The sequence below is a fragment of the Macaca fascicularis genome, chromosome 5 (genome assembly GCF_037993035.2).
Source record: "Macaca fascicularis isolate 582-1 chromosome 5, T2T-MFA8v1.1".
NCBI lineage: Eukaryota > Metazoa > Chordata > Mammalia > Primates > Cercopithecidae > Macaca > Macaca fascicularis.
This window is the reverse complement of record NC_088379.1, coordinates 136,756,664-136,774,054: the sequence shown is the minus strand read 5'-3', so window position 1 is coordinate 136,774,054 and position 17,391 is coordinate 136,756,664. Positions and strand designations below refer to the sequence as shown.

The 17,391-nt window shown below is 32.9% G+C and overlaps 1 non-coding gene across 1 annotated transcript; it reads right to left on the bottom strand.

The window, feature by feature from the left end:
* Positions 1 to 7,772: 7,772 nt before the first annotated feature.
* Positions 7,773 to 7,903, bottom strand: LOC123573784 (small nucleolar RNA SNORA70). Its single transcript, XR_006698517.1, has one exon. It is a non-coding gene; the product is annotated as a small nucleolar RNA SNORA70 (small nucleolar RNA).
* Between the last annotated feature and the right edge of the window lie 9,488 nt (positions 7,904 to 17,391).

Genomic DNA, 17,391 nt, shown 5'->3' with positions numbered 1-17,391 from the left:
TAACCTAAAATTATTTGCATAAATATACTTTAATTAGTTAGGAATTGACAGTAAAACAAAACAAAACACATAGAGAAGCATCATACATGAAAAGGAAATAGGAGGAAAACAAGGAGATAAAAGAATCACATGAAGAATGACTGCAGATATTGGAATTATAAGAATGTATAACGAACAAGTTTGAATTAAGTAAGAATTAAAATGAATGATTTAAAAGTTTAATTAAAACAATAGTAAACACATAACTGACACATTCATAATATATTAGAGATAGCTAAAGTGAGAATAATCGCATAATGTAAAATATGTTAAATTCACTAACTATTAAGAGATGTATAAATATGAACAATAAAGAGAAAGGATTAAATGATATGAAGACAGAATGAAAATGACTATCGCATATTAAACTTGAGTCTAATATATTCATTAGTGAGATTTATTGACAGATTACAGACCTAATGAAAGACATCAAATTCTCAGATTCAAGAGAAATAACACATTACACACAAGATACATAAGATGAATTAATTCCTAGGCACACCTAAGTTTTTATCATAACCTGTACCTTCAGTCATCTTCATTCTTCTTGACCTGATCTATTTTTCTCATCCTATTTACCACCTTCAAACATATGGTACATATCCTATTTATTTTGGGTATCTCATATTACAATATAATCTCAAAACAGATTTTGTTGATTTTGTTTGCAAGATGTAACCAAAGTGCCTAGCTTATTTTTATAGCATAGTATATGTTCAAAAGTTATTACCAAATAAATATAAAGCACATTTATGAATGGTGAAGGAGAATATAAAACAGAGGGAAGACCTTCAGAACTACCACGACAAAATGACACATAACTTAAATGTCAAAATACCAATACTGATTTCTTATCAACAGCAGTAAAATGTAGGAAAAAATTTGGAAAATATCCTCGATGTGTTTAGACACACTTCTATATATTAGAGGTTTATAAAACATAAAACACCTTTTATAAATGAGTCAAAATAATGACATTTTAGACACAGAATAACAGAAAATTTATCATCCAGAAACACCTTCTAAAGAAATCTCAAAAGACAAATTTCAAACAGAGGAAAATGAACACAGATAAAGGATTTGAGATAAAATAAATAATAATAAGAAAAACAGAATATATATGGAAAGTATAAAAAATAAAATTTACTTCACTACAAAATTGAAATGTAGGTTTATGAAAAACAGAAGCCAAATTTTTGAAACCAATAGACTACAATTAAGATATTAATCAAAGAGAAAGTTTTAACTTCCTTATGTTTATAAGTAAACATGTTTTGCTGGGGGTCCCTATTGGTCTTCTGCTTTGATGATTTACTTAAACCACTCTCAGAACTCAGAGAAGCAATTATACTTATGTTTATGTTTTATTAAAATAAAAGGATGCAGATTCATATCAACAAAGGAAAAAGGTGCTCAGGGCAAAAGTTCAGGAGACACCAGGCACAAACTTACAAGTGTACCATCACAGTAGAATCACATGCAGATACACTTCAATCTCTCAGTAACGCTGTATACAACCACATGTTAATTCTTGGCAATGAGAAGAGCTTATTTAATCTTTGATGTCCCAGGTTTTTATTGGTGGTTAATCACGTAGGCATACAATGCCCACGTGACAAAACTCAGCAAATTCAGCTTCTTTTCCATGATCCCTCTAGAACAAAAACAGGCATTTGGCATAAATCATATCTTAGAATAAACATATCTGGTTAAATTGATACCACATGGTTCAAATAAATATAACATGGCTCAGGGCCTCAGGCATATAAAGTCAGTCATTCACCATAAACCCAAGGCCTCAGATGTACAAAAACACTCTTCACGGTAATATTACTTCCAGAACTCAGAGTCTAGTTAGTCCTAAAGACAAATTACCTTTAAATGTACAGGGTTGAAGAAACCCTGGCCTGCTGAGTTAACATATTCTTGCCTAATCCATATTTATTGTCCCTGGTCTAGTCTTTCCTGTGGCAAAACAATCATTTTTCTGAGCATCTACGTTGAATATAGCATTTATATGACAGTAACAACAGTAATATTAACATGAATATGCCTAGCATTTTATAGACACAGTGTAGGGTAAAGATGGGGTTTTAAAAATTACTAATGCATCCTACAAGACCATTCCATATACTTTAATATTTTGTACAAACAAAATTACCCATTCCTCCTCTCAATCTGCTTTTATTTTTACCTTTTGATAAATCTGTGCAGAACTATTTAGCACTGAAATTAGATAATGGTTAGCTAAATTCTGTTTTCTCAGGCCATTTATTATTCACCCATATTACATTCTGAGGAGGCTTTCTGGGTTCCTAACGGGTTGTGGACATAGCCAGTCACCCTGTCTCAGTTCACAGGCTCTAATTGACAATGATCTCTACTATATGCTGTCATACACCAGGAAGCACTCCCTTCTTAGAGACAAGACACAAGAATTAGAATTGTTTACATCTCTGCTACCTGTACTACAGGATATCTTATCTATTCTTGGGACAATGGCAATAACAATCAATTAATATAAATTATGAGTGACCTCAGAGATGGGGTCCCTAAAGATTATATAAATGTGTCCCTCAGCAGCTAAGAAAAACCATTGCTGTATGGTTATTTAGGCTTCCATCTTCTTTAAAGTGATAAAGTGATGTTATTGAGTCATAATACAAGCTCATTACCAGCGTTGGGTCCTAGAATTATCCATTATTAACTGTTGAGTCCACTTTACCCAGTTCGCTACAACTTCATCATTTTTCCAGGTTGAATGTCATCCCTTCCTCTCTCATAGATAAGAATTTCCTCTAATCTATTTTAGTTAATAAATCTTCTTCCTTAAAAGCCCTTAATGATTAAAAATGAATTCAGCTTCACAATGCCTATACGAGCACTTATCTCCCTGAAGGTTTTTTTCTGTTTTATAGGCCAATCCTTAACCCAACATGGTTGTTGTCATGGCAGACTAGATTTAACCGGAATCAGGAACCATGTTTTATACTCCAAACTGTTTGGTTGTCAGTATGAGGACAAAAATAAGAAAAAACAAAACAACAAACAGACAATAACAAAAACACCAGTTCTCTACAATTTTTGAGAAACAGAAGAGGAAGGGATACTTCTCAATTCATTTTATGAAGCAAGCATGGGACTTAAACAGAATAAGACATAGATGATTAAAAAAAAAAAAAGGAAAAAAAATTAAACAAAAAAAACTTTAGACCAACATACCCTAGATGAAAATCTACAAATATGCCATAGATGCAAAATCCTCAACAACTTGAATATGACACTATGTAGAAAAGTGATAAACATGACCAAGCTGTGTTTATTCCAGAAATGCTAGACAGGTTCAACATTTTAAAAAATCTAATAATATAATTCATCATATTAATATTCTAAAATGGGAAAACACATGATCATTTCAATAAATGCGGGGGAAAAAGACACTATTAAACAATTACTTGTGATAAAAATGCAGCAAACCAGAAATAGCAAAAAATTCCTTCATCTTGATAAAGAGCATAGAAAAATCCATCATATTTAGCTGTGAAACACTGACTGTTTTCCACATCTATGCTCAGGAATAAAGCAAGGGTGTTTGTTTTTATCACTCATTTTCAACATAATACTTAGAGTTCTATCCAGTGTATAAGGGAAAAAAGGGAGAATAAAATAAACACAGATTGGAAATAAATAAGTAAAACTGTTCCTACTTGTGAATAATATTATTATATATGTAGAAATTTTTACAGCATTTAGGAGAGAGAAGGAATGTAGAAAAGGGAAAGGAAGGGGGAGGAAAAAACAAAGGAGAAGGAGAAAGTAAAAGAACAGTGGAAGGAGAAGCAGTGTCTCATAAAATTAAGAGAGATTTAACAAGATTAGGACACAAGGTAAAAACAGGTTTCCTGATATTATTAAACGCATTTCAATAACTTCCCAAGCATAAAGATTTCTTAGGTAGTTGAATACTTTGGTCAATTTCCAGAGTCATGAAAGTCTGTTTTAATCAATTTATAGTGGCCTTTTGTGTAGAGGATTTGCTGGTCTTTTCAAGTGACCATAGTACACATCAATGGGTTGATTGAATATGGAAACTATCTTGAACTCCCAAGATAAACGCGAATTAATAATGATATATTTTACCAACACATGTGCATGCACACACACACACACACACACACACAGACATGAAAGGATTTAATTGGATAATATTTTGCTGAAGTTTTTGAAATCTAAATTAATCATCTAAAGGCATATTTGTCTACAGGACACTTTCTTGTAATTTTTTTTTTTATGGTTTGGTATGGGGATAATGGTAGACTCATAAAATATTGAAAAGTGTTTCCCCTTTTTTATTTCTTCAAGTTTTGTGTAAAGTACAAATTATATTTCCTTAAATCTTAGTAAAATTTGTCAGTTAATTTATCTAGGTGGGTATTAATAAATTTCAAACATATGCATAGGGGTGTTCATGCTATTGCTTTCTTTTTGAGTTTGCCTTAGTAGTTTGTATCTTTTGAGGGATTGGTACATTTAATATAAATCAATTAATTTATATTTATAAATTTCATCATGGTATTCATTTAGATATTCTTAAACTTTTGTAGGACAATGGAAGTGTTATTTCTATCATTCTTTTTTTGTTTGTTTTGAGACAGAGTCTCGTTCTGTCACCTAGGCCTGAGTGCAGTGGCCTGATCTTCACTCACTGCAAACTCCGCCTCCCAGTAGGTGGGAATTCTTGTGCCTCAGCCTCCCGAGTAGGTGGGAATGCAGGCATGCACCACCATGCTCAGCTAATTTTTGTATTTTTAGTAGAGACAGGGTTTCACTATGTTGGCCAGGCTGGTCTGGAACTCCTGACCTCAAGTGATCCGCCTGCCTCGGCCTCCCAAAATGCTGGGATTACAGGCATGAGCCACCGCCCGTGGTCACTTCTATCATTCTTAAAATTTGTAAATTATTTATTTCCTATTATTTTCTCCTTAGTCTGGCCAGAGATTTAACAATTTTATTGATCCCTTCAAAGATCTAAGTTTAGTTTAATTTACTTAACTATATACTTTTTCTCTGTTTAATGTTGTTTATTTCTTCATCAACCTTTATTATTTTCTTCTTTCTGATTGCTTCAGAATTAATTTGTTCTCATTTCTATAATAATAAGTTGGAAGCTTTCATCATAATTTCAAGGTAATTTTTCTGTTCTAATGCAAGCTCTTAATGGGATAGATTTTTCCCTGAACACATCAATTTAAGCATTTTTGATACATTATGTTTTTTTAATTTATCTTACTTTTGGCTAGGTTCATGTTTAAATATACATACGTGCAAGAATATTTTCCCTTGAGTCATATGGATTTAGAGATTTAAAAAAGGCAAAAAAAGTATTTTGGAAATTTATAGGAGACTTAGTTCACCATAATTGTTACATAATTGTACATATGTTGCAAGTAATGTACTAAGAAAAGTATTTATATTTGTATACATGTTTGGTCCTTAATGATGAAATTAATGCACAGTTGTCTAACTATAATAATTTCCTTATAATCACACTAGTTTTCTTTTGGTGCCACAAGATGATGAACCTCACTTCAGTGTGACCAAGCAAAATGAGGTACAAAAACTGTCCAATCAATGTGAACATATCTCAAATTCATATGAATTTTATAAATATTTTACATGTAAATTAAATTAGAAATTAAAAATATATAACATATTTTATTTCAGAAATATCTGTTTGCCTTTTGGAACTCAAAGTTCAAACCCTTCTGTTGTCATCTTTAAATAACTATTTTTTAAGTTAATTTCTAGCTGGATCTATGAAAATGCTGTCACACAATGTGGAAATAAAGGAAAGATTTACAGAAAAATTGTCCATATGGACACATTTTAGACAGATGATCTAATTAGCATAGTAGCCACTAAACTGGTAAATAAACACTTCTGTTGATTTGCTGTTTAATCAGCATCTATTCTAAATTCTGTAATATTATTTAGTAAAACAGTTTATTTCAATCCATAAATGTATTTTATAAATTTATGCCCAGGAAACTGCCAAGTAAACCGTGGAATTATTAACTGTTTTCTGTAAGTGATGGTCTTTTTTATTTCAAGCTGCTTTCTGCAGTGGATTGATGAGAGTTAAAGAAGATTAAAATGCTTATTCTGTAACGAAAGCCAATGCTGGCATGCTGATATATAATCTCTATAGAAAAAAAGTATTCATCCCTTAGTCTAAGATTTTTAACAGTGGTTCTAAGCACTCTTAAAAATTGTATTATTTAGACATCTTATCGTATATTTAAAAAATATTTTCTTAGAATACTGTGGATGTTATACAAGTCATATAACAGAGAGATAATTTCTTATGTAAATTTATAATACAATTTTTTAAAATAAAACTATTGTGAAATTATTTTCAAATGTTATAAATGTTAATGAGTTCTGTTATATTGGTTCCAATATTTCTAGCATACAGAAAACATCATTTTCCCTGGGAATTAATATTTGGAAATGATGTTTAAGAAAAACCATGTTTCATGTTGGAAAATGCTATGTCTGGTATAACTATAGATGTTTGGAAAGCTGTTCAGTTATGCTAAAGATAAAGAAAGGAGAGAAAAATGACAGAAGGGGAAGTCCGAACAAAACAAAATAATACCTGAAAATGTTGAATGTATATCTAATATTTGTGAATGTTTATATTCTCTATTTCACCATTATTTAAATATTTATATTTTCAAAGGGAAACAATAATTTTTTTGAAATCATTTTAGTTTTTTACAGAGTGCTGTATTTTTTTCTTTTCATTTCAATTTGGTAAGCAAACAAAATGAAAGTCAGAATATTATAGATAATTAGATTTACTTTTGGAGGTTTGTTGAAACTCTTTATCCTTTATGTATGTATTTCAAGTAGTATAATAAAAAAGAAATATAAAATGATTAGATATACATAAAGGAATTGCAGATAATGTTTTTGACATGTTCTTTCTTTTAATATATTTTGCAGATATAGCCATTCCAGATTATTATTTCACAAACTAAGATGATTCTCAGTAGGGAAGTCTTACTGCATGCCGTTTTCATCAAAGGGAGCTTAGTTTATTTGCCTGTCTGAATATTGACATTATATTACTAATTTACACATTGGGGAAAGGGTCAAGAGATCTCCAAATTTTTGTTGACTTGATATTAACCTGAAAGGGGAACGTTAATAACTGACAAAATATATCCACAGTAGTTAGACATCAAGATAAAGTTACATTTAATTTTTTTAAAAAATCTACTGCATATTGTTGAATTATTTTATATATATATATATATATATATATATATATTTGATGTACAGGAAATAGAATTCATTGGTGGGCATGAGTAAAGAGGGGGCAGCTCTTTTCAAATGCAAGGCTAGCTGCTTGTACAGGGGCCCATGATTCCAGGGATATATTTGGCCCCATAGCCATCCAGGATGAGTTGTTTCTCAGCCACCAAGTCTTAAAATGTATATGCATTAAACTTAGTAAAATCGCACTTCCTTGAGATGTGGTTCTGTGGGCATTCATTGAACTTGAACTTGGCCCTAAATAAGGACTCAGTTGTATGCTCCAGGTTTGGCAGCTCGGTATGGATGAACATGGCCAATGTGAACTCTGGCCTCTGTGTCCTGGGGCTTTCCAAAGGCATAATACATCCAGTCTTAAACCTAGATTGGGGAAAGCACTAGATTTGAGACATAAATGTTCAATGGCAAAGGCTATTGCACACAAGGAACAGGCTGCTGTACACTACCTAGGATGCTGCTGTTTGCAGCCATTGCACACCAGGCCCCCACTAGAAAAAGAGCTGGGAAGCTTAATTGATTGTAGAAATTATTTTATATATTAAATTTTTCGGGATTAGTATCTTTTATTCAAGATAGCTAAATGTAATTTATATTAGACCATATACAGTAAGTTGTAAATTATAGAAATTGTGCACATCAAAGTCATATTAAGTGGGCAATATGGCCTTTAACATAATAAAGTTTATTGATAAAAAATAAAATAAAATAATGTGGTTTTGTAGTGCTCTTGTATGTCAACTAAAACAAATTAATAAAACCTATTGAAACCTATAATCTTTAAAACTATCTACTTACACTTTGGGAGGCCTAGGTGGGCTGATCACCTGAGGTCAGGAGTTCAAGACCAGCCTGGCTAACATTATGACATACGCCTTTACTAAAAATACAAAAATTAAACAGGCATGGTGGTGCTTGCCTGTAATCCCAGCTACTCAAGAGGCTGAGGCAGGGAGAACTGCTTGAACCCAGGAAGGGAAGGTTACAGTGAGCCAAGACTGGGTCACTGAACTACAATCTGGGCGACAGAGCGAGACTCCATCTCAAAACAAAGCAAAACAAAAAACAAAAAAACAAAAAACAAAAAACACACAAAAAATGCTATCTACTTAAATATTTCATTAAAATAAATATTTTTCTGCTATCCTAGGTTTGTTTTGTCTCAATAATATACATAGTGTATTGGTTGTCTGAAAGTGTTAAATAGAAGCATATTTTAGGGCATTGCTGAAATATCATCCTCCTTTTCTTACTCGAAGTTATGCAATGGTGTATTGATTAATGCATTGGAATTTGTTAATAAGCAGTTTGTATGTCTGAAAAACCAATGTTCAGAGGCATGTAGGTTAAATCCAGCAATCAAATACCAGAGAGATATTTCAGAATATTATTTTTGTATAAGAAAAAACACTTCTCAAAAAAAAAAAAAGTAAGGTCATTAGGAAGGCATTGTAAAGTTAATCTTTTCCAGCAAAGCTATTACATTTATTTTTCTGCAGTTCTTTAGTTATAAAAAGCAGAATGTAGTTACAGGATCTAGTCAGGGTTAAATTGATTGAAAAATGAAAAACATTGTTTCATTTTTAAATGGATTAACAATTAAGCAAGTTGTTTATGTTGTCCCACTTATGTACTAGAATATGCTACATTCTTTTGGGCATCTTTTAGACCATAGGGCTAAAATTTTGAGAATGACAGAGAGATAATTAGGAGCTCAGCACAAAGCAAAGTGTTACGAATTAGGAAAATAAATAGAATAGAGATCAAAATTAGATAGATTCAGAATTGGAATGATACTGAAAACAAGAGATGGAACTGCAGAAAATACTATGGCAGATCATTCATTCCTTTGAATGGTGAAAGTAATAAAATGGCTGACAATTGAAATGAAAAACCAGACCCAGATGAAAAAATGCAAACCAGTAAAGTTGCCTAGACCTATTATTTTACTCAATTGTAGGAAATACATTAAAAAAAAAAAAAAAAGTTGTTCATTATGAATCTTTTTTTCTAACATGGGAAGAATGCACCACTACATCTTTCTCATTTTTTCATTCAAATGTTTGTGTTTTCTCATATAATTTATAATTTTAATTTATTTTTCAATAGATGTTGCCCATACAGTCTAGTTAGATTCATAGTTGCAATGTTTCATGGGGTATATTTGCTCCCTATGGAATAGCACATAACATCAATCTCCAGATGTGTCACTAGAGGGATTTGTATTTATCCACATAAATCTACAGTTGCAAGTATAAAAATTACCTGTGAAAATGTTGTGATATGAATGTCTTTCAACTTTTTAAAAAGTAAAGAGAAAATGATGAACAAATATGAGTTGGAAATCAGAATGAACAAATCATGAAAATATAGTGTACCCTTTCAAACATTTTGAAAATTAAGAGAAATTGGTAGAACAGCTATATTATCATTTACAAAAATGTTTCTCTACCTGTAGAATAAGCAATTACTTTGCCCTCTAATTTCCAAATAACTTACAGAACATTTATTTCCTACAGTAATTGGAATGGCAGGCTGGCAGACTGAGTTGGTAGCCCAATTGTTCCTCACATCAAAAGATTCCCTTTATTATTTCCTTATTTTCTCTCTTAATTCTGGCACTCCTTCATGATTGAACTTACAGTTGTTCTTTTGTCTACTAATTTTCAAGTAAGTCTGTGCTCTCTATAACTTTCTATCTCAATTTCCTTCTACCTTCAGCCTTTTGTCTAAACATTCTTATTCTGGCTTGTTTCCCTTAACTCTTGACATCAATCTCTGTTCCTTCAATATTCTGTTCCTTCTGCTGGAAGCACTCTTTCCCAGATTTCACCCATTTTACTTGTGTCAATCTCTGTGTCTGAGTTAAATGTTTCTTTAGGTTTCTATCTAGGATTGTCTGTCCATTTGTAATTTTTCTATATCTGTCATGGTAACACATTTACATCCTTTACTGAAAAATGTCTCTTTTTAAAAATATATCAATGTGTTTGTTTATTTTCTTAAAATGCCCTCTTAAACTGCAATGTCAAAGAAGATAAGTATGATATTTGGATAGTAATATCTACCACTTAATACAGAAACTATTCTAGCACTTGTATAGGTAGTATAAGACGTATTTTTTAGAACTCTAAAATAAAAATATCATATACTTAAGTTAAAAATTCATTTCCCACTGCTATCTCCTTTTCCTTTTAACACATTGATATCATTTGGGTCTGTGTCCCCACCCAAATTTCATGTCAAATGGCAAGTCCCACTGTTGGAGGTGGGGCCTGTTGGGAGGCGATTGGATCATTGGGCGGTTTCTCTTAAATGGTTTAGCACCATCTCCTTGGTGCTGTTCTTGTGATAGCGAATGAGTGAGTTATTTTGAGTCTAGTTGTTAAAAGTGTATAGCACCACCCCACCTCTCACTCTTCTTCCTGCTCACAGTCATGTGAAGTGCTGGCTCCCTCTTCACCTTCTGCCATGATTGTAAGTTTACTGAGGCCCCTCCAGAAGCCCAGCAGATGCATCATGTTTTTTGTATAACCTGCAGAACCATGAGCCAATTAAACTGCTTTTCTTTATAAATGGCCCAGTCTCACGTATTTCTTTAGAGGAATGTAAGAATGAACTAATAGAGAAAATTGGTACAGAGGAATGAGATATTGTTGTAAACATACCGGAAAATGTGAAAGTGGCTTTGGAACTGGAGAGTGGGCAGAGGTTGGAAGGGTTTGGAGAGATCAGAAGAAAACAGGAAGATGAAGGAAAGTTTTGAACTTATGAGTCTTGTTACATTGTTGTGACCAAGCTACTGATAGAAAGGCATGATGTAGTCCAGGCTGAGGAGGTCTCAAATTTGAGTTCAGGAACTTATTGGGAACTGGAGTAAAGGTCGCTTTAGTTAGGTATTAGCAAAAAGGTTGGCTGCATTGTGCCCCTACTCTAGGGATCTGTGGAATTTTGAACTTGAAAGTGATGATTTAGGGTATCTGGTGGAAAAAAATTTCTAAGCAGCAAAGCATTCAAGAGGTAGCCTCACTACTTCTAACAAACTATTTTGATGAGTGTGAGCAAAGAAATGACCTCAAACTGAAACTTATATTTAGAAGGGAAGCAGATTGTAAAAGCTTGAAAACTTTGCAGGCTGGCCATGTGGTAGAATAAAAGCTCATTTTCAGGAAAGAAGTTCAAGCAAGCTGCAGAAACTTGGTTAACTAAAAGGTAGGCAAATGCTGATAGCCAAGAAAATGGGGAAAGACCCTCCAGGGCATTTCAGAGACCTTTGTGGCAACCCTTTCCATCACAGGCCCAGAAGCCAAGGAGGGAAGAATGGTTTTGTGGCCCAGTAATAGGGCCCCACTGCCCTGTGAAGCCTTAGGACACTACTACGTGCATCTCAGTTGCTCCAGCTCTAGCCATGGCTCCTTGGGGCCAAGGTACAGCTCAGGCTGCTGCTCCAGAGGGTTCAAGCCAAAAGTCTTGGTGGCTTCCATATAGTGTTAAGCCTGAGGGTGCACAGAGTACAAGAGTTGAGGCTTGGGAGCCTCCACCTAGATTTCAGAGGATATATGGACAAACCTAGATGTACAGTCAGAAGTCTGCTGCAGGGTCAGAGCCCTGATGGAGAACCTCTACTAGCACATTGAAGAGGGGGAAAGGTGGGGTTGGAGCCACCACACAGAGTCCCTACTGGATCACTACCTAGTGGAGCTATGTGAAGAGGGCCACTATCTTCCAGACCCCAGAATGGTGACCAACACTTCTACTGTGTACCTGGAAATGATGTAAGCACTCAACACCAGCCCTTGAGAGCGGCTGCAGGAGCTGAACCCTGCAAAGTCACAGAAGTGGAGCAGCACAAGGCCTTGGGAGCTCGCCCCTTGTAGTGGTATTCCCTGGATGGGAGACAGGGCGTCGAAGGAGATTGTTAAGCTTTAAGACTTAATAACTTCCCTACTGGGTTTCAGACTGCATGCGGATCATAGCCCCTTGCTTTTGGCCAATTCATCCCTTTTGAAATGGAGTATTTACCCAATCCTGGTACCCCCATTATACATTATATCATGGAAGTAACTAACTTGTTTTGTTTTTGTTTTAGTTTTTTGTTTTTAATCTTACAGGGTCTTAGGCAGAAGGGACTTGCCTCATCTCAGATAAGACTTTAGACTTTGGATGTTTGAGTTAATGCTAAAGTGAGTTAAGACTTCGGGGAACTGAAGGGAAGGCACGACTGTATTTTGCAAAGTGAGAAAGACATAAAATTTTGGAGGGACCAGGGCAAAATAATACGGTTTGGATCTATGTCCTCAGCCAAATCTCATGTCAAATTGTAATCCCCAGAGTTGGAGATGGGGCCTGGTGGGAAGTTATTGGATTGTGAGGTGATTTCTCTTGAATGGTTTAATACCACTTTCTTGGTGCTATTCTTATGATAGTGAGTGAGAGAGTGAGTTATTATGAAATCTGGTTGTTAAAACGGTGTAGCACCTCTCCACCTCTCACTTTTCTTCCTGTTCCCAGCTATATGAAGCACCGGTTCCCTCTTCATTTTCCCACCATGATTATACATTTCATGAGGCCTCCCCAGAAGCCCAGCAGATGCAACATGCTTTCTGTACAGCATGCAGAACCGTTAGTCAATTAAACCTGTTTTCTTTATAAATTGCCCAGTCTCAGGTTTTTCCTCATAGCAATGCAAGAATGGATTAATACACACCTAATAATATTATTTCTTTGAATCATGCAATCAGTCACCAAAATCTGCTGTGCAAAATGGCTAGCTTCCTTTTATTGGTGGTTAACTGTTAATTAAGCATTATTTTTGGCTTTTCAGTGTTGTTGTTGTTGTTGTTCTAAGCTTGTACAAAGCCTCCATCAAGTAGTCCAATTCTCCAGCTTCTGTCACTCCTGAACAACATTTGTAGTTAAAAATACCTTCCAGCCAGGTGACACACACCTGTTGTCCCAGCTACTCAGGATGCTGAAGCAGGAGGAACACTTGAGCCCAGGAGTTCTGGGTTGTATGCACTATGCTGATCAAGTGACTGCACTAAATTTGACATCAATATGTTAGCTTCCAGGGAGCCGAGGACCACCAGGTTGCCTAAGGTGTGGTGAACCAGCTCAACTCAAAAATTGAGCAGGATAAAACTCCTCTGCTTATCAGCAGTGGGGTGAGTCCTTTGAATAGTCACTGCACTACAACCTGGGCAATGTAGTGAGACCCTATTTCTTAATAAAAAATAAAGAAAGAAATATCTTCTATATTTCTGCAAGTATTGTGAGGTATCTTTGATGTCGTGTTACCTTTTTGCAGTGAATGAAGTGTAATAACCTCTTGCTCATTTTGTTTACAAAAATAAATAAATAAAAGCAGGACATTCTAAGTGGACTCAAGTTCCAAGTAATACAGACTTAATACTATTTATAGAATAATTCAGTTTTATGATATATTTCATGTGTTGCTATCCTCAGTTATATTTACTCATGTATACTGACACTTGTCAATGTCCTCGCTATATTTAATCACCTATTTTTAGACTTTAATAAATGTAATTAAATTGATAGCATTTCTATTTTTATAACAAGTTCTAAAATTAAGCCACAATTGAAAATTCATGATAAAATTAAGTTTATTTTTTATTTCACTTGTAAATGTATGAATCTTAAGAATTTGGTATTTCCTAGCTAATATTTTTCTTTCTGTTCTTGGAAATTAATTTCAAATTATTTACCAGTTTCAGAAGTGTGCAGTCAGTGAAGAATCCAATATCATTTTGTTCCATCTACCTATAATTTGAACTTAAATATGTACACTTCCACAAATGTCACTGAAGCAAGTATTTCAAGTATTTATTTCCACATATAATTTCAATTATGGGGTATTCAGATATCTTGTTATATCAACAACTAAATAACTATATTAAATTATTTGAGATATAAAAAATATATCTTGAATACACTACAATTCTAAATCTTTAAGATAGGAAAACAGCTCAGCGAATGTTTTCCTCCACTGTCCGTGATGCAGATAGCTAATGACTGTACACACACACTCACACTCACACACATACATATACATTCTGTCCCAAATATAGATATATATTCACACTCTGATTCAATGAATTCTACCTTATGGCTCAGGATTTGAATAGATGGTATTTTTTTAACCTTTATCCTTTCCTCCACTGCAATTTATAATTGAATTAGCTTATTTGTTTCCGAGTAAAAACATTCCAGCATTGTGATACTATGATAAGGTTAAGATGTGAAGGTATTTTTTACCATTTACTCTAGAAAACCTATCTTATTTTCAGATTTATAACAACCTTTTCAAATTCACTAAGGAAAAGTGTCTATGTCTTATAGAGTGAAAAGCTCATCTTTACCAGTTAATTTACATTTTACTTTTTCCTAAAATCAAAGGTTCTCCATATCTGTAGGTACACCGTTTGACTTACATCCTATGTTATTTATTCTAAATAATTATATGAGAGGTAATGGCAATTTAAACAAATAAAATGATGGCTATTTATTAACTTCATCATATTTCACTGAGGTTTTCTTTACTTTAGGCTTCCTTGATGCCTGCAATGTATGCTAAAAGTAAATTTTTATGTGGAAAATTTAAAATATTTGAAAATGATGCTTATTGTTTGTCAGGCTTTGCCACTGTTAGCATGACTCAGTTCCCATAGTGTCTGTCACCTAGGGATATGAAGCATATGATTTCTCTGATCCAAAGCATTGCATATGTCTTAAAAGTCAAACAATGCAAAGATGTGATATTTAGAATACCAGTTATATAATAATGGAGAATGACTTAGCTTTTAAAACAACTGCTTTAAACATGACACATTTAAAGCTAATTTATGACTTTCATATGTTTCTAAAACTTTCACAGTCACTAAATAATTTGAGTAAAGCAAATGGGTTTCAGACCAATTACAGCTTGGAAAGATTGATTACAAATTTTGAATAATATGTAACAAAGAAAAATTTGGTCATTTGATTATATACCTCTTCCCCAAGATCAAGTAAATACTTTATCAATAGAAAAAAGAAAGAAAAGCAAAAAGTAAAGAAAAAGAAAGCAACACTGCTATAAAGAACATATTTTTTTCTAAATGGAATTCAGCAGCAAACACAAAGAAAATTGAAGATACTATTAAAAAATACAATTTAGTATTAATATTGACCACATGTTTATACATTCACATAATTTTATAAAACAAATGCACTTCCGAGTATAAAACACACATAATACAAAAAAGATTATTACATTTTAAATTACTAAAATTTCCTCAATAGTTTTTCCACACCCGATGATTACTGTCAATCTCAACAATATAATTATAAATGATGTTTATTTCCAAAGTAGATTATTTTTGTTATGTGTTTTATTCAATTAGGCGGAAAATTATAAGATTTTACCAGGGTGATTCAGAGTACCCTGGAAGAAATGTTTATGTAGACGATACTAAATCAAAGCTAGAAAATTAAAAATTTATAGTTAAATTTACTGGAAACTTAAAATTCTTTAAAAAATTATAGTTAAGTAAATAAATCAACTAAATTTTTCCTTTCTCCTTCATATTGCAGAGTGTAGCATTCCAGCTGGTTTACAATGAAGACTTCCCATTTTTATACTAATTTTAACTTGACTTTTATATATCAATATTAAGGAGAGGAAAAATAAGTGTGATTTTCTCCAGCTCTATATCCCTCCAAGGAGAGCTTGGGAACTGAAATCCTAATTAGTGAGCTACATTTGTAATATTTTTGTTTCAAATGAATTTGGAGTCCTCTGTAGTATTGCCAAAGTTGCAGAGCAGAAAAGAGGTTACCAATAAAATTGGGTAGTTCTCATCCCAATTACAGAATTAGGCCAAGTTATCAGATATGCAACAAATATCCACTCAGAAAGACTGAATATTTAAATATTTTAATTTATGCAGTATTAGCCTGTTGCTCAGTTATAGTATTTTGGAATTTTTTCTTTAAAACTGGATGTCAAACTTGTGGTTAGATGACATTACTGACTCATTTTGCACTTGATCAAAACAAATAATGCATAAAACAAAGCAATGTAAGTTATAAAGCGTTTTAAAATTGAAATAAGAGATCTTTATTTCTGTTGCGTATCAAATGGGATTTATTTACTTCCTTTTCTCAGAAACATCATATAGAAAATATTTCTACCCTATAAAAACTGCTAGTAACATTAGCATAAATGACTTACAAGTAGATACAGATAAGATGAAACATAGATTAACTCATACCATCAAAGTCACAGGGCCAAGTTTAATTTCATTATGTAACTATTTTCTATCACTAAGCATAGTCCAGCTATAAGTGTAAAAGGATGATGAAAAGTATTGCTAAAACATTAAGTAAAAATATATTGAAAAGAACTCTTAAAGACAAGGAATACAAGAACACACCAATTTGACATCACACTTTATGTTCAGCCCTTTAGTGAAAAAAAGTTTTCTAATTAATATTTCATTTACCTTGGGGACAAGTACATAATGTAGTCATCAATTTGCTTAGATTCTGAAATACCATCCATTTATGTACATATTTTCTCTATTCAAATGTACTATTCATATCACTTGTCAATTTGCATATATTAAATCATCATGCATAATTTACCATATTTTGAATATTTTATTAATAATGACCCTTTTCTACAATTTTTTATATGCACTTAATTTTAAACACTCAAACATTCAAAGACTTAAAAATCAACACTTGAATTTTAAAATACTATTTGTATGAAATGAAATATTTAATCACAAATGTTAACTATGTTATTGCTGTGACTATTGGGATAGATAGTGGGCAGGTAGTATAAGCTATTTTGTTAATAAATAAAATTTTAAAATTAATCAATGGAATGTTCTTTTCGAACTACTTTGTTACTTCATTTTATTTAAATTTAGCATAAACTTTACTTCACCAGCCAATTCCTTAGTTGTTGTTCTCCATTAACTCCTGACTACTTTAGCTCTTGATCCCGAG